Below are 24,193 nucleotides of genomic sequence, written 5' to 3'. Positions count from 1 at the left end.
AATCCACAGGTTGTTTGAACCTGCAAAGAATAACGCACGGTTTAATGTTTATTTACATTTTTAAAAATTACAAGAACTTCAACAACAATAACCACGAAAGCAACAAATGCCGCTAGCGCGCTAGCTGGCGCCTGTGCTATTTTTCGTAAGCGCGAAAAACAAATCATAAAGTCATAACGATAAAAAAATTCTTTTAGTATTTGGAAATGATGCCCTAATCACCCCATACTGGTAAGTCTAGTTAAAAAAAATGATCCAGGTTATTATTGTTGTTTAATAAAAAAAAAATTGTCTTCATCATTCATATTTTCTTTGGTATTCGCGCTTATGAAAAATAGCACTGGCGCCAATTAGCACGCTGGCGGCATTTGTTGCTTTTGTGCTCATTGTTGTCGAAGCTCTTGTAATTTTCAAAAATGTAAATAAACATTAAGCCGTGCGTTATTCTTTTGTGGATCAAATTAACTTCCTATTAAAGAAAAATTGCAACAATGGCATTACAAATAGTTGATAAGATTTTATTTTGTGATTTGTTACAGTTGAGGTTGTGTTCTTGGTCTCTGATCGTTTTAATTCTTCATTTGGATTATAGTTTTATAATGCAAGTAGTGAAGTATTGATAAAACCAGCAATTTGGAGGGAAAATCGTTTTACGGTGTGAAAACCTTGTGGTGTAGTCTCAGATCAACTTGTGATGCCGGGATGGCTATCGCTAGCTCATGGATTATTTCTTCCAACACATAATCATGTCTTTTACTGTTATTATCAAGAAATAATCAAAATTTACTTTGGATTAAATGAAATTGACATTAAATGTGACAGCAATGACAGCTGTGTCATTCGTAGTGAACTGTTTCCAAGGTAATGGTACGCTCAAAATTTATACTTTTCTATTCTGCAGTGCAGTGTAGAGTTTAGTTTAATCCCAAATAACTAGAGAACGGTACAGTTTGACGACATAAAGCAAGAGTACCTTTTTTATTAAAAAATAATTGGGCTTTTGATTTTTGACATCAAAAGTACGTGTTTATAACTACTAGTAGGGCCCCTTGGGGACACAGCTACTTTTAAGGAAAAAACATCTTGATTTTCAAGGGTAAACAAAAAAGCAGAAAAATCTTGAAAAAACACCTTGCTTTTTATTTGAATTCGTTCAACACACTTTTTTAAAGTAAAACACTTTGATTTTCAAGGGTAAACAGAAAAGCAGAAGAAATTGTGAAAACACCCCCGTTTTTAAGGTTTATTTTAAAATCGCTTCGCTCATGAGGGCTTCGCCGGAATTAACATTTTCAAAGATTTTACGTTTTTCTGTTGGGCTACTGTAACACACATTGGAATACGATTCCGGCCAAACAAATTCAAGTATTTAAAATTAAAAATCAAATATTGTCACAGATTGAACAAATGAATTATATTAGAATTAACTAAAATTGCAGTTATCAAAAAGGATTTGTGTTCTTGACATAAATAAACCTATGAATAATTTATTTATTATTTTATTGATGATACACCTTTATTAATAGAAAAATATAAGAGTTAGCTGAATAAGTTGCCATGAAAATAATAAAAATATGAAAAACTTGAGTACATGAGCCACTTGAGCACACAGCTACTTTTTAAAGAAAAACACCCCGATTTTCAAGGATTAATATCCAAATGGTAATGTATCAAAGTTTTCTAGAATAACTCTCTTGTCATAAATAAAACCAAATTCTTTTGTTTCTATTTTATTTAAAAGTTCTTTAGTTTTAGTATCTCTGGTAATTCGATTATATTGTGTACTGATTTTTTTGTCTTTCTTTTCTAAAATATTATTTATACTATCGGAATTAATCTTTTTGGACGTTTCATAATTTAACGTAAATCCTTTTATTTTACAAACAACTTTACCTGTGTTTGTTTTATAACAATAACTTTTAGGACCTGTTGATAACCAGTCAACAATCCATACATCCTTACCTAATTCGTCTGTCCAATCTCCCAATAGACAGCCTGTTTTAACAGTGTTTTTTCCATCATCTATATATACAATGCTATCTGTATCATAATATACTACACTTTCTCCTAATATATCTAACATTTCGTACAATCTTAGTCTAGCATTTGCAGTTGTAAAAGCAGCTATGAATATATTGGTATTGAAATCATTTTCTATATAGCAATCTTTTAACTTATAATCAATTTGTAACATATTTTCATTTATTTCATTGATATGTATATTATCAAGTCTGTCATCTAATAAAATTTCATAAAATCTTTTAACATCTGTAACATATTCTGTTGCACCCATATTTTGTCTTTGCCCAAATTTACCCCATAAGGAATTTAAGCATATTTTCGCAACAGCCCTCTTTCCAGGATTATTTTCTATTTTACCCAATTCAATACCTAGAATTTCTTTTACAGCTTTTCTATATTCTTCTTCTGATTCAAAATCATTTCTCCATTCACTTGTCTCTAACTTTATTTTCATAAATGCTTTTACATATCCTTTAAACAAATAACTCGATTTTTTTTCAAAATGCCAAACTTCATCAATACTTATTATTTTATAGCCTTTTTCAATTGCTTTTTCTACTTCGTTGGTACACCAGGTTCCTCTGATAATTCTTTGAGATTCCGTATGAGAACATTTATCTTTTTGATTATTTAATTTTGCGCACAATTGACATAATGGAAATGTTAGCTTTTCATCACCAGATTTGGTTTTATTCTTAACAGGTAAAACGGGGTGATACAATCCTCTTGGCGGTAAAATTGCACATTTTATTAAACCATACCAATCTGTATTATACGTACGAGGTTTGAATATTTTAGTAGGATGTCCAACTGGATAATCATCGTAACATTGTACTGTTGGATATAAACTGCAAATATCTATATATTTCAATTTCTTTCCTTTAACGCGCAATTTTGTTGCATTCGTTCTTCCACCAAAGAATGCGTTTCTAGGATTAAGTTCTTCCAATTCCTTAATTTCTTCTTCAATTTGTTTCATTTCTTTCTTATATTCTTTTGACTTTGTCCACTCACATTCCCACATTTCTATTAAGTTATAACCAGCTTTTTTTAATTGCTCGCTTCTTTCTATTGTTTTCTCATAAAGATCTTTCATAGTTGTTTTATTCTTATTATTAATAAAATCTGGACTATAACATTTTGTACAACCGTGCCAAAAACAACCGTGATATTGGTAAACAGTATTGGATTTTTCATCAAACCCGTCAACTTTTGATCCACATATTTTCACTTCACCATTGTTCAATGCGTGTTTTATATTCGGATTATGAAAACTATTTAACCATGAAATTGATTGTTGAGAATATTGATCTTTTTTCAGATTATCAACAACAGCTATTGTATCTTTCTTAATATATTTTGATCTATATATAGCCATACAAACACCAGCAATAGTAATATATCTAAAAGGGTCTATATTAGCAATTTCTAGAAACTGCTTTCTTAATTCAAGACATCCTCTTCTTAATATATCAACATCAGAATTACAATAATCATAAAGTTCTTTTTTAAAATCAAACAAATAATCGGCTTTGCCCTCAGCTGACTTTGTCAGATTTTCTTTTCTTTTTTGTTTATGCCATTCTAAAAACTCTTCCCTTTCTTTTGGTTTCATAGAATTAACACCATAGTATTTTGTATCAGGTATTTTTCCAATATAGTTCTGATTTTCCGTTGTATTGAAGAAATGTGGAAAATATCCTTTTTTAAGTTCTTTTAGACCGAATGTTTTAGGGAAATTTTTTAAAGGTCCTTGAACAAAATTACTACTATCAATAATTCTTAAATTAATTGATTTTATTTCCATTAACATTATTTTAGATCCGTTATATACGCAGAAAGGTTTAATACCATTTTCAACGCAATGTTTTAAAACAAAGTAAGAATCATAACCTTTAGAATAATGTGCGATAGCTGTATATCCTTTATGATCTCTAGAAATTAACCATTTGCAAAAATCTTCGTTGGTTTCGAAAGAATTAACATTTCCGCTAAAATCGTGAGATATAACTAAATTAGCGATATGTTTGCCTGTTTCTTGCATTGCTTCATAATCAAAGAATAAATATTTTTCTGTATAAGAACATTTAGTTGTATGGTATTTAGAACCGCATTTAACGCATTTAAACGGTTCTTCATCATTCAACGGTTTATTAACACAATTTTTACAATCTTTACATTGATAAATGTGATATTTTATTCTTTCGGTTGTTTTATCAGGATATTTGTTTGTTACAGTGCAGCCTTTTCTATCACAATTTTGACAACCTTTTACTTTATATTTTTTATCACCGTCTTTCATTATTGTCTCACATATTCCGCCTTTTTGCCGTCTCCATTGCATATAACATTTATGTTTTAATATTTCTACTTCTTTATAACAATTTCTACATTTTTCCCATCCACATTTGTGTTCTTTACTAGCCATTTTGTTACCTTCTTCAATCATTTTATTACCTTCTTCAATTATTTTATTTCCTTTGCTAATATTTGCAAGACGCGTCATGGTATCAATTCCTTCGTCAATTATATAAATTTCCATCATGTTTTTTCCTTCTTCAATCATTTTATTTCCTTCTTCAATCATTTTATCAAGTCTCTTGAGTAATTTATTACAACCCAAGCATTTATAAATACTGCCACATACTTCTGAATGATTTTCTAAACATTCTTGATTAAAACAATATCTATTGCATTTTTCACAATATATTCTTTGTTTAGACTCTTCTTTGTGTTTAGATTTTAAGCATAATATGCATATTTTATTTCCTTTTTTACATTTATGATTATCTTTATGTTGATACGGCTTATCACATTTTTCACAATAATACGATTGACCATAGAAAGCTGTCATACTATTGATTGTATCAAAATGATTACCATTCTTATATAAATATACTTTTACTTCTTTCTCAGCCCCCGAATAAATTACTTGATTAAAACATTCGGCAGCTATAACTTTTATTTGAATATTTAATACTTTTTCTATATTTGCAATATCACGTAAAGTAAAATATTCTTCATTATATTCTTTAAGCTGATTACATAGTTCTTGAGCTAAAGTAGTTTGTAAATTTCTTCCCTTTCTTATGTATCTTATATCATTATGATCATATTCTCTACCAAGTATAATATTTGTTTGATAAGTTAGTCCAACAATAACAGCTCTTGGGCAACATAAATTATCTTTGTTTTTTATCGGTGTTATGCTTTTTTTTGTTCGTGAGTCTTCTGCTATATTTAGCAATCTTTTCGCATTAGTAGCACCTCTAGGCATATTAACTACTTCAGTATAAAATGTACAACCGTATATATCTAAATCTTGATTTGAAGCTAAGATACTCTGAATTTTGTTTAATAAATTGTCAATATCAGAAGTTCTTGATAACCCTGTGGAAATAGGGGACCAAAGATCATTGTGATTAACTACTATATTTAATAAATCTCCTTCTTTGAAATTTGTTTTCTCTTTTACTATTTTAATCATTTCATTTAATCCCTCTCTAATGACAGTAATTTTTTTCATAATTAAGCCTGAAAGATCAGGCTCGGATGATTCTTCCTCTTTCAATAATATAACTTTATAGTAAACTTTATGTTTCCTCCATCTTTTGGTGTATTCAGCATTTGTTTCTATTATTTTAATTTTAGATTTTTTTGAAAACTCTTTAAAATAACTATCTTCGAACGCAAAAGGCTCCATTTCTTCAATTTTTTGTAATAATTCTGCCTTCTTCATTTTTGAGTAACCTTTGATACTCTTTTCTTTGGCAATTTTTCTTAATTCTTTTATCGTTGTATGCGAAGCACTAGTCAAAGACGTATTCTGAGTTGATTCGTTTTTTGACATGGTTTCCTCTAAAATTTCCTCTAATTTTGGTGATCCGATTTCGTTGAGAACAGTATTTAAATTCGCTTCATTGTTTACATTATCTGAAATTTGATTCACTAGATCTGTCTTTTTACTATTTTGCTTTATCTTTACACCTAGTTTTTCAGCAATTGATTTTAATTTTTTAATATTGAGTCTATTTAATTTATTAAACCAATCGCCTGCATTGATGAGCTCTTCTTTTAGAATTAATTGTATAAGATCTAATTTAGTCTTTGAGTTATATTGCGAATAGTTTTTTAACCCCATCTTTTTTGCGATGGTTTTTATTTTTTTTTAAACTTAGTTTATTTAGCACAATCTCATTATTTGATTGTGGTGTTAAAAAATATTTATCCATCGAGGACGACTCATGTGTCAAAGATGAACTCTTATCTGAACTCTGAATCTTTGATTCATCGTGAGACTTCGTCGAACTCGATGACGAATTGCCTTCACTAATTTGTTCAATTATGTCATCCACTTTTTTTAAATCACCTTTAGTAAGTTTTATAATTTCCTCAAGTGTCATTTTACGAAGCTCATCTTTCGAGAGCCCCATTTATTAGGGAAAAAATTATTCAAAAAAATTCGCGGACGGAGTCCGCTCATAAAGCGAAGCGAATTTATGAATGAGATTATCCTTTTAAGTCGTTAATATATTTTTCTAATTTTTCATGCCATATTTTTTTGAAATGTCTTTTTTTATATCGTATCGGAACATCCATAAAACATATATTACAAGTAAATTTATCATTTCGTCTTTTTTTACAATCATAACACACGTATCCGATTCCATATTTCTGATTTTTACTTTTAACAAAATTTGAATGAGATTTTATGGTTTGACAAATGGAACATTTTCTTAATAACGACTCATTATTCGGAGATGTTTGTTCATGATCAATCTGACAATCTTTATTCCCCATTTATTAGAAAGATATTATTTCATAATAAATGGCTCATACCAAAAGGGAACAGTCAGCTAAACAAAAGATAAATATAATAATTAAAAAAGATTATACCTTAACAGAGCAAGGCCAGTCCAGTGTCGAAGACGACGATGAACACAGCGAATTTATTAATCAAGGCAAACTTAAAGATTGTGGAATTAAAAAAAGAAAAGAAAAAAATTATATTTATTTTTATTTGTATTATTTCAATAATTCTTATAATAATGTTAATTGCATTTCTTCTTCGTATATCCCCTCTTTAATTTTTTCACCGTTAAGATCAGAAACAAAATAAATCCAAACATTATATACGCGTTTTTCTACAACTGTGAATATTTCTTCAGTCCAGTTTGTTTTTAATTTGTTACGAAAAATATCAACCATATTAGACAATCTAATTCTATCACCAACTTCAAATTTTGGTTTTTTATTTGTTAATGTAATCATATATACGGTTTCTAATAACTGCCTTTCATTTTCTTTATTAACATCTTTTGGTTTCATTTTAATCGTAGAATGATAACAATTGTTATAAGATTTTATAATTTTTGGAAGGAACGAAAGCCAATTAAAACTCCTTGGCGGAGCCAACTCGTGAGCCTTCGGCGAACTGTCATACAATATTGGCTTAAATTTATTTCCTAAAGTACGGTTGAACCTCTCAACAAAGAAAGCTTTATTTTTTGTTCCAGTACTATAAAGATTGATATTGTATTTATTTAAAAGGATCCTCATATCTTTATTGTAAAACTCTTTTCCTCTATCAGCATGTAAATTTTTCGGTGGATTGTGTTTATCTTTAATCGCTTGTTGTATGATTTTTAAAAACGCATTAGCTACTTCTAATCCTGATTTAGTTTTTAAAGGTTCTGCCCATACAAATTTAGAAAAGGTGTCTTCAGCAACTAGAATATAGATAAAACCGTTATTGATCTTTTTAAATTTATTAAAATCATTCGGCTTCGTCTTCGACTCTGTCTTTGTTCTTAAAGAATAGCTTGGATCTTCTGCTTTTCCTTTTGGTCTATAAAAAACATAAATATCTATTTGCCAAGTATCGTCAATACCTTTGTGTTGAAAGCGACGTGTTGGATATTTTTTCCTAGCGGATTTAAATAGTTCAAAAATTAAAATATCTTCTGGTGATTTAGAAAAATTATTTTTCTCTGATTGACAAATTCTGCAAGTAGATATTCTTCTCCTTTTTACAAACTTTGGTTCACCAATACTTTTAGTTTGTTTTTTACATTTTTTGCAATAATCCATTTAGTTACCATAATTTATAGACGAAAGGCAACTTTTGTCAGAACGGGGTTTTAAAAAACAATGAATCGCATACACGTTGGATACTATTAACAATTGATAATTTCAAAGAATTTTTATTAAAAAGATTTAAAGAAAGCGGACTAGTGTTTCGCATCGCCTGCGTCGGAATCAACAAACACAATCTCATGAATTGATCTATTATTTGTAATTTCCTTCTTACCTTTATAAATCATATTTAACGAATCTGGATAATAAAAATTGACGGACATATTTTTAAATCTATCTGGTAAAATTACTTTAATCTTATTATTCAAAATAACACCTAATTTACTTCCATATTGTGTATTAACATTTTCGAAATTTGTCACTGAATAGGGTGTATTAATTTCCAAGTCAACAAGTTTTTTATATTCTAAAGAATATCCACAACTGTTTAGTTTGTTTTTTAAGTCACTCATTTATATATTAAAAAAATCTTCATAATTTTATACCGAAAACTTAACTAGCATATAAAAAAAAATTGGAATTCTTAATAGATAAGGTTTATTATCGTTATAACCACCTAGATTTTCATCTGTGTTTACCTTTTCTTTTTTTATTCTAAAAGATAGAAGATCAAATTCTTTAACAGTAAAGGGTTTTGAAAGATCTATTGTTCCTTTATTACTACTAATAGCCAAATCTTTCAAATTAGCCGTTGAGTAGAATTTTATAACTTCCACATTCATTGGTATTCTAAGAAATAGTTCACCATCAAAAGAAAAGTCAAGCAAAGTAACAGCCTTTTGTCCATGAACTTCTTTAACAAAACGAATTTTTCCTACAAATTGTAAAAAAGAATAATGAATTTTTTTCATGAATTCAGTTTCCAAATTGATTAACCTTTCTCCGTAAATATCTAGTTGCCCTTTATTGACAACATCATACTTATCAATTGCATCAGCAGTTTTAACTAATCTTCTATTACCAATATCAATATATCGTTTTTCTTTTTTGATCATATTATTCAGTTCAGGTTTAACAATTTTTAAAATACTTTCTGAATCATCTTTTCTAATCATATTACTGAGTTCCGGCTTAACAATTTTTAAAACGCTTTCTGAATCATCTTTTTTGATCATATTACTGAGTTCAGGTTTAACGATTTTTAAAATACTTTGAGAATCATCTTTTCTAATCATATTACTGACTTCCGGCTTAACAATTTTTAAAACGCTTTCTGAATCATCTTTTTTGATCATATTACTGAGTTCAGGTTTAACGATTTTTAAAATACTCTCTGAATCATCTTTTCTGATCATATTACTGAGTTCCGGCTTAACAATTTTTAAAACGCTTTCTGAATCATCTTTTTTGATCATGTTACTGAGTTCAGGTTTAACCATTTTTAAAACGGTTTCTGAATCATCTTTTTTGATCATATTATCGTTTGCTGACGCTAAATATTGTAAATTAACAGCATCGCCAGGATTTTCTGGTTGTTTTACATTAACTAATTTGTGTCCTGTGATATCATAATCGCCATTTTCTGTTAAATTAAACCCTATACCAGGTGGTCCTCTTGTTGATTTTCCACCTTTTTGTCTATTTTTTCTAAGAACGTATTCAGATGTCATCGTCTTTGACGACCTGCCAGTCATTTATTGGTGTAAAATTCTTTCTATATTTTATTTCAGGATTTTTGAAATCAATAGTTAAGCAATCAAAATTATTAATGTTATTTTTATAGTATTCCTTGACTTTCTTATCCAATCCTTTTTCTCTAAATATCAAGCTTATATCATTACCATCACATGATGGAAATATTGAAAGATAATTACATTGTAAACGAATTGATTTTGGTACTCTATACCAATCCTGCGTTATATAGATCATCGAAGCATTCATTTTTCTTCCACGTATAGCTAAATCTATCAATTTTTTTTGATCTTTTTCAGTTACAAAATCATCAACAACAATCAAGTTTTGTTTATCTCTATCCAGTTCGTCTACATGGACTATGTCTTCTATATCTGATGAAAAGTGTGATTCAATTATCGGTTCTTCAGGTCGAATAATTTTTTCATCATCAAACACATTTTGTAATAACTGATAATAAGGTTCTTCTAAATCCTTTGCATACAAATAAAAAGTATCAAAAAATAAATATTTTAATAGATTGACAACAGTATTTGTTTTACCAGAACCGCTTCGTCCTATAATTATTAATATAAAAGGCCATTTTGGAGCTAATTTATTAATGTTGTAATGTTCTTTTTCATCGGTTTTAATAAAATGAATAGGCAAAGACGTATTCATTTATGTAACACAAATACGCACGCTTAACGATAAACCGCGATAGCGGGCAAATTCCTTGACTCCGGAATCTTTTGATTCCCTTGTGAACCGTCTTTGACTTGTGCTCCGCACCCTTTGTTTCGCGTTAGACTAATCTAAAACAGTATAAGATCTTTAATTCGAAAACAACTGCAGAAGAGCCATTATGGGCGTGTTGGTAAGATGTTTGCTTTCACTCCAAGGGGTCCCGGGTTCGAACCCCCGCGGATCCAACTTTTTTTTAAATTTCGTAATATTGCGCAGTTTGATGTATTATTGTAGCTGATTAGACATTATAATGGACACGACATAAATAGCTCAGATAGTAAAGAGTTAGACAGATAATAAAAGGTTTTGAGTTCGATTCCCATCGCCGCTTTTTTTATTGAGAATGCAGTTGTTCTTAAATCTGAACTGGTGAGATCTCGAGTGGCCATAGAGATTGAGGACCCACGAAGATTGACGAGCAACTGAGTGCTGCCAAATATTCTCAAAATATTTCTCGGTTTTGGGACTCTTCCATCTATTCATGACTTACAGTAATATCGAACAACAATGACCTGTCCTGTTGATTCAGGACTGATGGTCGTGCCGATGATTCTCCTCGATAGACACATACCTATAAACGGTATAAGCTGTCGTGAAAGAGGAGATGCTGTAAGAATAGATCGGATTGTAGTCGGAATGAAAACGGGGAATGTTTTGCACTTATTTTTATTAATTCTGTAAACAACCAACAAGGAGTCCCTGGCGCAAGATTAAAAATATATAAAAAAGGTTCGAATCCCTATCCCGGAATATTCGGCTATGCCTTCATGATGAATCTTCTTTTCACTTTATATAAATGACTAACGCTAATAGTAAAAGTGAAATAATTGACGCTATTTTAAAAAATCGTGAAATAATTAAAAATAGGATTCATTTAAAACAATTTAAAGAACATTTAACGAAGGAAGAAATTAAAAAACTACAAAAACCTATAACTGACAAACTTGATAATATTACTGAATTTACACAACAAATTCTTATGAGCGAAGCGAATCCAAAAAATGTTTTAGCAATTGAGGAAAAGGTTCCCCAGGCCAAAGGTCACCAAAGGTTCCCGAGGGAATCGAAAGATTCCGGAGGCGATGATGTAAACGAATCGGATAATTCGGACAAAGTCCTCATGAGCGCAGCGAATTTATTACCATTACCAAAATCACCTTCCTCCATAAGTTTAGATGTTGCTACGTTAATTTCAAATCTGATTGAATTTTCTGGAGATGTTTCTGATACTTCAGCATCACAATTGTGTTGGTATCCAGACACAGCAGATTCAGCAGATACGTCTCAATACAAATATGAGGCGCAAGATAAATCGGTAAAATTTAAAGATTTAGACGTTGATATAAAAACTATTATTTCAAAAATCACAAATAATTCTGCATTCAATAAAGGATATTTAGAGAGATGGTTGTTAACAAAAGATGAAAAAACTATTACAAAATTTATACCTTTATCTAAAATTTTCCGGTTTGTACGAGACTGTAACAAAGTTTTGAATGGAAAAATTCGTATCGAATTACGTAAAAATAGGGTAAAAAATATATTACACGCTAAAGTTGATGGAAATTATGACTATGAAATATCTGATATTAGTTTGTGGATCCCAATAGTTAAGCCCTCATTAGAAACTGAAAAAATGTTATCTTCATTATTAGTTAGCAAATCTAACTTTCTTTGTGGATGGAATGCGCTTAACTGTTACCGTAGTAATTTGTGGTCTTCTGGAAGTGGAAACTGGCGCGTTGTAAATAATCAAAATAAAATATCTAGAGTTTTTATAGTTTTTTCTAAAGCTGAACGAAACGATAATTTTACCAAGTCAATGATGATTTTTGATAATATGAATTTAGAAAGAATAAATATTAAAATCAACGGTACCCAACATCCTACTTATGAATATCAGGTGAATAATGAGGATTTACAACGCTTGTATGCCGCTTTCCTCTCTTGTAATTATAAAAAAGATTTGGATGAAGGTACGTGCGTTAGCTATAAAGATTTTTGTAACCTCTATTTAGTTGTTGCTTTTGACGTAACAAAAGAAAATGATGAAAATTTATTTAGTAAAACAAAATCATCTGAACTAGAAGTTAATTGGACATTAAAAGATTATCAAAATGTTAATTACTATATGTATGCCTTAGTTGAATCTCAAAGAATTGCAAATATGAATATTATAGATGAAAAGATTTACTTGGAAATGAAGTAGAGGGTTTTTAATTTAAATAAATGACTGGCAAGGCCAGTCCTGTGTCAACCAAAGGGTCGAAGACGACGATGACTGAACCGAAAACAATGAATGATTATAGAGTATATTTATCACCCAATCAAATAAAGAAACTCCAAAGTTGTAAAGAAAAAAGAATAGATTGTAATATAAGATTCGATTTAACAGAAAGACCTAATAATACTATTAAATTAAGAGAAAATCAGATTGATGAAATTAAAAAGTGTAAAAAAGAGAAGAAAAAATATTGTAATATAAAATTTTCTCCAACACAGATAGGTGGATTTTTACCTGCTTTAATTCCTGCAGCGTTAGCTGTAGCCAAAGCATTGGGGTTAGGTGCTGCTGGTTATGCTGGTACTAAATTAGCACAAAAAACCTTTGGAGATGGTATAAAAAAGGATAAAAAAAACACAAAAAAGACGAAGACATATGGACAAGGAATAAAATTGATAGGAAAAAGGGGTTAAGTAATATAGAAATATCTAATATTATGAAAAATGAGAAGAATTCGTGTGAAACACTTCATGAGTCGAAGACGAATTCGGCTTTGCCTCATGAAGCTACGCGAAATTTTCGAGGTGTTTTTGCAATTGACATGTTACCAAAAAAAATTAGAAAAGATGAATCAGGCATAATTAATTTTCAACCTTCTAATTGTTATGGATCACACTGGGTATGTTGCATAAACAAACCATATTTAAGACATATTTTATATTTTGACAGTTTTGGTATTTCTCCACCAGAAAAAATTAAAAAGTATTTATTAAGAAGTGGAAAAAATATTGCGTGGAATAGCACGCAGCTACAAATGAATTCTTCTGTTTTATGTGGTCATTACTGTATATATGTGATAATTAATGTCAACAGAGGCAAAGATTTTTATGATATATTATATTCTTTTAAACAGATACCGTGTCGTTTAAATGAGAAAACTACTATTTCAATATTCTGAATCAAAGATTCATCATGAACGTAATTAAAAAAATATATTATCTATATGTTATAAATGGAAACATATCTACAAAAACGCTTGTATGTATACAGAAAAAGTTACTTATATCTTTATAAAATTGGAATCGGATTATCTATTAGTAAATTATTATTTAGTGTATCGGGATTATCATCGTTAGCACTACCTCCACTAGTTTGTTTATCTCTTGGCGCAGGGGTAATAGAAATCTTAGATAAGAGGTTAAAAATATCAGAAAGAATTGAAGAATATAAGTTGGTTTATAAATTTTATCGACAGTTATTGCATTTATATAAGGCTGATAAAATAAATGAAAAAGAAATAAATTTACGTGAAGAGGAATTTGTCAGTAACTTTAACTATTTTCCTAGAGAGAAATACCTAGAAAAAGCCCACTTAAACGGTAATTGATGATTTTTGTTTAAATTCGGACGAAGCCTGGCAACGCCAGTCGAGGCCCAATGGGCGAGACCTCATGAGCGTAGCGAAATTTACACTATTAAATGAAATATTATATTATTCTTTTTCTATTTTTCGCTACTGTAAAAACTTCAGATGATGTTAATATTCGGACGAATGAATCGAAGATTCAGAGTTCAGCAAAGCCTTACGATGAATCGAAGATTCAGAGTTATTTAGAACAATTTGGCTATTTCGCGTCAGTATCTACAAAACCTGGCAATGCCTCCTCGCATGCTGAATCATTAATAGAAATAAATGAAGCATTAATTAGATTTCAAGAATATTACAGTTTACCTGTTGATGGAACATTAAATCAAGAAACACTTGATTTGATTAAACAGCCGAGATGTGGAAATAAAGATAATCCAACAGCTTATAGAGTTCATTATCAAAAATGGAATAAAACAAATCTTAAATGGTATTTTTCGTTAGCTACGAACGAGATGAAAGAATTAGCACAAAAAGCCTTTGATCAATGGGAATCTGTTTCAAATTTAAAGTTTGAGTACTGGCACAGCCAGCCCAGCGCCGTAGGCGAGTACAATAGTGTTAAACCGGACATACTTATTTCATTTTCTAATACGCTGTTTCAACATAATCATAATTCACGGTGTCAAAAAGGAATATGTTCTAGCAGTTTTGACGGAAAAGGTAATGTCTTAGCACATGGCTTCTTTCCAAATAATGATGAATGTCTAGGAATTCATTTTGATAAATCAGAAAATTGGTATTTTGGTGAATCAAGTAATACACCTGATGATCAAACTAATTTTTATACAGTATTATTACACGAAATCGGACATACATTAGGTATTGAGCACTCTGCCAATAATAATTCAATTATGTACGCGTATTATAAAGGTGATATTGATAAATTAACTCGAGACGATATGTGGGCAATTCAATATTTATATGGAAGACCTGAACGATTAAAATATGAATCAATACCAACTACAACTACCACAACTACTACATCTAACACAACTAAAAAACCTATTACTTTGACTCCTAGAAAGACTGATTCATTACCTGATTTATGCAGCTTAAGTGAAACTATTAACACATTTTTAACAGCAAATCATAAATTATATATTTTCTACAAGAAATATGTCTGGATTGTTAATTTAAAAGACATGAGCTATGATAATAAACCAAAATTAATTACAGATTATTTAACTTTTTTACCAGATAATTTTCAAGAAATATCACAAATTTATCAGAGACCAGATGGAACTATTTTGTTAACAACAAACAACTTATATTATATTATTGATTTTCCTAATTTCGTTGTTAAAAACGGTTATAATGGAAGATCTATCACAAGTTTGGGTGTTCCTAGTGGAAAGAAAATTAATGCAATATTTAGTACTTATTCTGGTCAAACTTATATATTTTATGACAACACAATGTTTATACAATTTGATGAATGTCTGCTTAGACCTAAGAAACACGGTATGATAGCTGAATTGTTTTCTAGTATTCCTTCTAATGTTGATAAAGCCTTTAGATATATTAATGGAAAAATTTATTTCTTTAAAGACAATAATTACTACGAGTATCATGAATTTTTGCAAACGACAAAATCGTATAAATTTGATTTATCTATTTTTGGAATTAAATGTAGTATTATAGACAAGATTATGATTTTACTAAATAAACTTAAATAATTTTCAATATAAATGGATAACAAAATAACTTTAATTTTAAAAGAGAACGGTAAACCTTATCTTTGTTGTCAAGTAAACGGCAAAGAAACTAAAATTGATCTAACAGAAAACGAAGAACTTGAACTACATCTAAAAATTAATGATATTATACTCACAAAATTAGCTCCAGAAGTAGCACATAAACATATGTATGAATTCTTAAAATTTTTTTAAAGTAGTTTTTGTTTTCACAATTTTTTCTGGTTTTCTGCTTAACCTTAAGAACTATAATTATGGCCACGAATTTTTTTAATAAACAATGTAAGTGCCAAAATGAGAAAGAATTTTCCTTGTATGGTTTTAATTGAAGAAATTTCTGACTAGGTGTACTGCTCACTCAAATCCGGGTACCTACTTGTTTATTTAAAAAATAATAATAATAATAGGTTTATTCATTTTATAGGGGCGCAAGCTCGGATTCCGGAACATCAACGAATTAAAAATGAAATTATTTTTTTGTATCAATAAAAACATTACTTAAGTAAAATCAATTGTCTAACTGTCTTTTTATTATTTTCATGGCAACTTATTCAGCTAACTCTTATATTTTTCTATTAATAAAGGTGTATCATCAATAAAATAATAAATAAATTATTCATAGGTTTATTTATGTCAAGAACACAAATCCTTTTTGATAACTGCAATTTTAGTTAATTCTAATATAATTCATTTGTTCAATCTGTGACAATATTTGATTTTTAATTTTAAATACTTGAATTTGTTTGGCCGGAATCGTATTCCAATGTGTGTTACAGTAGCCCAACAGAAAAACGTAAAATCTTTGAAAATGTTAATTCCGGCGAAGCCCTCATGAGCGAAGCGATTTTAAAATAAACCTTAAAAACGGGGGTGTTTTCACAATTTCTTCTGCTTTTCTGTTTACCCTTGAAAATCAAAGTGTTTTACTTTAAAAAAGTGTGTTGAACGAATTCAAATAAAAAGCAAGGTGTTTTTTCAAGATTTTTCTGCTTTTTTGTTTACCCTTGAAAATCAAGATGTTTTTTCCTTAAAAGTAGCTGTGTCCCCAAGGGGCCCTACTAGTAGTTTTATAGGTCGAAAAATTGAGTTATCACCTAAAAACTGGAAGAGCCCCCTTGTCACCGGAAATGTATAGCTTTTCCAAGATTTCCATTTACACCATATCAAAGAGCGTCTTTGTGACTCTTGGCATGCAAAATTTCATAATAATCGCATGAACGGTAACAAAAATATTTTCAAAAAACCATTTTTCCATACCAATTTCTAAAAAATTGTAATTTTCCAATTTTTTGAGGTGGTTCAGTAAATACTATCCTATCTATTTTCATTTTTAGAGGGGTATTCGTGGTTAAAATTATGCCACATATTTTTGAATCACCCGATACATGGTTGCGCCGTAATTTTTAGCCAATCAGCAGACGGCGCGCAAATACGTCACGAGACTACACTTTTGAATTTCATATGTATTTATATGCATGTTTGTGTGACTTGGAGAAGATTATAATTACGGGACAATGAAAATTGTAATATACAAGGCTATTCCAAAGATATGGTGCCACACTTTAGGAAGGTTCTTACGTGAGAAAACGGTATACCAACCCTTAGTCGAAAATATGCCGTTTCTCCCTTGGAGCCAGTTTGGTCCAAATACGTATTGCTATTTTGTTCATATTAAAAGACTTGGATATGTATTAGCTAAAATATAGCTTATAGAGGGTTTTTAATTAGGGGTAATTTTATGTTTGGTCCTAGAACCTAGTAGCCTTTGATTTTAAGCCAATTTAATTTAAATAAAGAACATATAGATTCGTCTTGGAAGGCGAGAGTCTAAAACTAGCATAATCTTCGTTTTAGGTTACATCATCCCCTTAACTAGAACTTCAAATTGTACCCCCCACTTTTTAAAACCACTCCTAACTGTTTTCTCTACAATTACATTAGTTTTTCACTTTTTTCTAATATTTTTTAAATAATGATTTAAAATGTAGGAGGCGCTATTTAAAATGTTAAAGGAGTGGCTAGCGACTAAGGGATGAAGCCTAAACATAAGCATATGTAGGGTTGCCATACGTCCCGTATATACGGGACTGTCATCGTATTTGAAGATTTCCTCCCGTATTTTGTTAGGTCCCGTTTTTGTCCCGTATTTCAGTGTGCTAGCAAGGAAAAGCATTTTTAAAAGAAACACAAACACAATTTTGTGTGCAGGTAATAGACTAACAGAGAAAAAATGTAAAAATTACTCAATTTGAATGGTCCTTAAATTCCGATAAGAAGTGTGCCTTGTCCTTTGTTAAAAATAATCTCACGTTTCGTAATGAGAAATGCCAAACAGTTTCTTACACAGTAGAAAAACAGTAAATTTTGAGTGTTGAAAAAAAATTAGTTCCTTTTTTTTCTGTGGAATTAAAATATTTACTTGCATTAGCAATAAAACCAATTTTGTACACCTCCTCCTGTGTTTCTTAAAATGTCCCGTATCACTACACACGAATTATGGCAACCCTAAACATATGTAATGTTGGTTTTGACCTATACCTTTGCAAGTCGAATTTGTTCAAAATCAAATGGGCTTAAAATCAAATGCTCCCAATGACTAAAAATTTCAAAATTCACCCCCAACCCAAAAATAATTCAACAATTTTTTTACGGTTAGACACGCTTTTTCTTTCTTCTCCAAAAATTAAGGGTGTCATTTAAAATTTTAAAATAGGGGTGACTAGCGTCTAGGGAATTAGGGGATGTTTTTAAAGGTTGAATCAAGGGGGTTAAAAGTAATACCAAATGATAGCCATTATTAAGTTGTTTATGTGTGTTAAATTTCAAGTCGGTCAGATCATTTTAAAGCCCTGGGGGTCAATTCTCAAAATCGTTCGAAAATATTCGCATGCGAAAAATTTCGCATGTTACTTTCGCACACTTTTCTTTTCGCTTATTCTCGAACTACTTCGAATTTAAGTTTCGCATTCGAAAATATACGCATACGAATATGGTTTGTAAATATGACAACATTGTAACGTAATGTCAAATTGGCATTTTTACAAGTCTTTGCTTTTTTCTTGAGATGGCAAACTGATGAAGTAGCGTTGCTGGCTGTTATTGAGAATGAGGAAAGACAGGAAATTGCAGCCGCAAATAGAAGACACGTTTACAACAATTACAATGCCTTTGATGAATACTGTGATTCGGAATTTTTTCAAAATTTTAGAGTTACTAAAGACGTGGCACGATTTATAATAAATTTAGTTTCTCCATATTTACTCCCTCCTACAAGAGCTGGAAGTTTAGATAAAACCACAAAGGTAAAGTAATTCTGGTTATTTGGTTATTTTGCAAATATTGGTATTGGGATATTAAGAGTGAGTAAAATGAAATGTTTAAATTGCTTAAATATTTAGGTTTTGCTTGCCTTAAACTTTTATGGTACCGGTAGTTACCAACGTCCAGTAGGAAAAAATATTTTTATGGCAGTTTCACAGTCTTCTACATCAAGAGCAATTGATGAAGTGACAAATGCTTTAAACCACCAAGCCGTATTTACCCAATGGGTACATTTTCCAAGAAAGTTGGTTGAATTAAGAAGTCTCAGAACTCAGTAATTTATAAGTTTTATTACAAATGTAACTATTTTTAAAAATTTTAGGTTTTTTGAAAATCAAGGTTTTGCGGGAGTTATTGGATGTTTGGACTGTACGCACGTGGCTCTGTGGCCCCCTACTATTTTAAACGCTAATATGCCTGAACATATTTTTGTAAAAAGAAAAAATTATCATTCGTTAAATGTTCAACTGGTAACTCCTTTTAAACGATTAATATTACTAATTTTTTAAATACAAATTACTTTCTACATAGATATGTGACTCGGAGCTTCGAATCTTAAATGTTAACGCAAAGTTTCCGGGAAGCACTCATGAGTCATGACGCACACATTTGGAGGACCAGTAATGTGCAACCACTTTTGACAAATTTACATCAAAATGGACATAAAAGATTTTTCCTTCTGGGTAATCTAATTTATATCGCTTAAATTTACCTTCACTAATCTATGCTTATTCGTGGCTTTTCAAAGGCGACAGTGGGTATCCATTAAGACCCTGGTTACTGACCCCATTTTTAAATGTAAACCCTGGAAGCCCTGAAGAGCGCTTCAACAGCCGCCACAACAGTGTGCGAAGCCTAATAGAACGATGCAATGGCGTTTTGAAAATGCGTTTTCGTTGCCTATTTAAACATCGTGCATTGCACTATGCACCACTGAAGGCAACAAAGATTGTCAATGCTTGTGTGGTTTTACACAACATTTGTCGGCACTTTAATGTCGAAGATTTTGTTGATGAAGACAATGCAGCAGGGCTAGATTTTGGTATTTACAATGATCTCGTGTATAACCAAAACCCTGACGAACCACTTCGTGTTGATAGAGATCTTTTAAATGGACGAAGATTTCGTCAAAATATTGTACGAAATTATTTTATATAAATACAGATTTTTGTCAAGAGTTTTATTTATAGGTAGAAACAAGGTAAACTTAAAAATAATAAGAAACAGGCCAAAAACAAAAATTATGACAATTTATCAGCAATTTTTTTTAATGCAATGGTTTGCCTTTCAAGCAATTCTAATTTTTTTTATAATAATTTTCTTTTATTTTTAATTTTATATGCGCTGCATCCGCTAGCATTTTAGTTGCAGCTACACTCTCTGCCAAACGCCGTGATGCAACAGTTCTTTTTTTTTATTTCGCAATTGTATTTAACAGTTTTAGAAGAAATGTCTTCTACCGTTTCCACCGCAGCACTATTCCCTTCCCCTTCACAGTCAAGTGCCGATGGTGCGACTTCAGTTTGGTCATTCGCAATAATAATCAAAAGCTACTGGAGATTCCTCTACATTTTCAATGCCGTCTCTTAACACAGGAGATATAGTTTCCAATACTTTTGTTTCGGTAGAGGTAAGGGTTACCGAGGATGCTCTTCCACCTCCCGTCACACGTATGTGCCGTTTTAATTCAGAATTTTTAGTTTTCGTTTGGCATTTCATATCTTGCCAAGTCTAGAAATTACCCAAAAAATATTTTTAAGCTTTATTGTATCTGTGTCTTATTCTTACTTTCCTCCACTGTTTCCATTCTTTAGTTGCCCCCGGAATTGCATTTAAAACTTCAGCAATTTTTTGCCACTTTTTACTGGCACCTTTTGCTGTCCATTGTGCCGAAAATTTGCCGCTTAACAGATGAGGACTACTTTTAATTAAGTCCACTAACAATTCTTTTTGTTCCTGACTGCAGTGACGACTTTTTTTCGCTGAATTTGACTCCATCTCAATGTTTAAATATTTATTATTTCGCCGATGCTTTGACAGTATGACAGTAATTGACATTTGATAATTAACAACCGCATGCGCAAGTGCTATTCGATTGCCATGCACCCACTCGAATAAATCCGAACGCAAATCGTGCGAAAATTTTCGCATTCGAAATCTTGAGAATAACTTTTTTAACCAGGCCCCTGAAGGTCAATACAGATTATGGGTTCACAGACAGGGGTGGAGCAAAGGGGGAAACGGCTAAAATAGTTCAATTGCTACGCGCTCGAGGTCGCGTCAGGCGTAAAGAAATCTGTAAATTTAAAGGAGTCTGTAAAGCCACTTTGCTAATGAATAAAAAAAAAACGTCGCGCGCACGCACTTCTCTTTTTAATGTTTGGAATTTAAAACAGTGGATTATTTTGCTGTCGTTGGCGGTTTTTGGCGACATTTTGTTTAAAAGTGTTTTAAAGTCATCAGGAAACAATTTCACCTAATTTTGAGGGTGTTTTTGTGATCAAACATCTTTTCTTATTTCGGTACTTTATTTTGATCTAGTATATAGTGGAAGTTGACAGTTTTCAATTGAAAGTAGGATGAATGAAGGTAAATGTTATTGAAACGTGTGTACAACAATTAATTGCGAATTCCAGTTGTTGATATAATATAAAATCGAGGAGGATCACACAAACCTCTCTACTGGAGATTTCCAGAGATGTTGGAGACACAGATTGAAGATGACGACCGTGCTTGGAGATGATAATGATTCTTGGTATGAAATTGAAAAATCCATGAAGAGGAGTTAAATGTAATGTGCAGTAATTAATATACAATAGTAATGAACAAATTTACTGTAGGTGCGAGGCCAGTATTTTGTGAAAGCAGGGAATTTAAGACTTGCTATGGATTAAGGTTTTCAAATTCGCCATGTCCGTCTACGTCCATATCTTTTATGCAGACTAATACACGATGTTTCACATAGTTTTATGAGGCCATTGAATAACTTATTAACTATACTTATTCTTGAAATACGTATACGTATTATTCGTTTTGGATACATAAAATTATTTGAAATGATTTAATGCTCTGTGGATTTTATGTTATAATATCGTAACAAAAATACAATTGTAAATTAGCAATCTTGAGAGACCATAATTAGAGTAGGAGGTTTTTTGTGACTGCTAAACTATTAGAAACTGAGCGAAAAAATGTATTAATTAAATATTACTGTTTCCAAATTTCCAATAATCAAACTTTACATACAAGGCAAACAATATTAAAGCCTACTCTAATTTTAAATTCAAATGATTACATGGTAGTTGTGATCAGTTAACTTTTGGTTATATAATCTGTTCAAAAATGGTTGTTCATCAAATAACTGTTACTTTTATTAGCCGTTTCAACACTATAAAAACGCCAAAGTCGCATTTTACCAAATTATTTATTTAAATAAGAATTGACAAAATTGTAAAATAGTTATTAATGATTAGATCTTCCACTGAAACTAGAAATTATATAATCTGTCTGTAAATGAATGTAGGATCGTAGTAGGTATTAAAAGTTTGCCGCAATGTTACTATATGAAAAGTTTGGTTTTACTGATTGTCTGAGTAGATAAAAATTGGTACTTTTCAGAAATTTCATAGAAATAAAATAATTTAATGCGGCAAATTCAAATTTTGCGTTTCTGAACAGTGTGAAAAAAAGTAATGAAACCTGTGAACGAATGGTGGATTTTATATTTGATCATTGTATTTACATTACTCCATATAAGTATGTTCATGAAGAACAGTACGAGTTGAATTAACTTTGCCTATACAATCCAGGCCGTTATTTTTGTTTTAATAAATTTTTGATGAGAAGGACTTTGTTTCATTTTGTTAAGTACTGTTAAATGTTTTTGTGCTATTGCAACTGTTGCAGATATTTTTTTATTAAAATGTCTTGTAACAGTGCATAGATACAAAAACATTTAACATTATTAATCACTTAAAATAATATTGAAAATAAATAAAATATCATGTTTGAAATTCCCGCTATTGTCAAGTTAGTTCCTTTGCTTCACGCTAGGTAACGCTTTCGGTAAAAACGAGGGGTAGACAGAGAGATTCGCTTCTCCCTCTCTCTTATTCTATGTTTTTAACTGCCCATACGAATTTAGCCGCTTACATTTTTTTTGGTCCTTCGAGCCCGGATGCAAAGTGCATTCGGAACCATTGTTGTTAGTTTAAATTCGTTTCAATTCGCAAATTCGTATGGGTAAATTCTCTGAGCTTGTTTCGTCGTTTCGTAATTACAGTTTTTCGGTTCAATTTGTCGCGTCCTAGAACAGGTTAAAAAGGCTTTGCTCGTCGTTAGTTAGTCGTTTCGAACTCGGTCAAGATTCGCCAACCGCTGTCCCAACTTTTAAATCGCTAAGTGAATTTTTGCTTTTAATGTCGCAAGCCTCGGACAATGTTTCTCAAAATGTCACTCCAAATACGTCGCAATTAACGCAAAAGGTTCCAAAAATTGTTTCTTCTCCTGCTAAACCTCGACAAGGTTCGGTATTCCTTGTAAATTCGGAAAACTCCAAATGTGCCTTATGCAATCGCGATCATCTCATCTATAAATGTCCCACATTTCTCGCAAAATCACCACAATCTCGTTATGAAATAGTAAAGTCGAAACAATGGTGTCTTAATTGTCTTGGTGCTAAACATTTATTGCGCAATTGCAACTCGTCGTCGACTTGTCGAGACTGTCATCAACGCCATCACTCTCTTTTGCATTTTGTTAGTTCGAATACGCTCTCAACTCAGTCCAAACCCGCAACAATTTCGGAAAATCCAATCGCTCCAATAGATACTTCCCCTAAATCGCTAGATTCGCCTACTCGCATTAATTCGCTCACTAATTTGATTCCGTCGCAGTCTGTATTGTTGTCTAGCTGTAGTTGAAGTCCAGGATTTGTTAGGACAGTTCCAAGAAGTTCGCATCCTATTAGATAGCGCTAGTCAAGCGAATTTCATTACAAAAAATTGTGCAGAGCGCTTAGGACTATCACGCAAAACCTCGACCTTTATA

The sequence above is a fragment of the Tribolium castaneum genome, chromosome 8 (genome assembly GCF_031307605.1).
Source record: "Tribolium castaneum strain GA2 chromosome 8, icTriCast1.1, whole genome shotgun sequence".
In the NCBI taxonomy this organism is placed as follows: Eukaryota; Metazoa; Arthropoda; class Insecta; order Coleoptera; family Tenebrionidae; genus Tribolium; species Tribolium castaneum.
The sequence above is the reverse complement of the archived record's forward strand: the minus strand, read 5'-3'. Positions refer to the sequence as shown.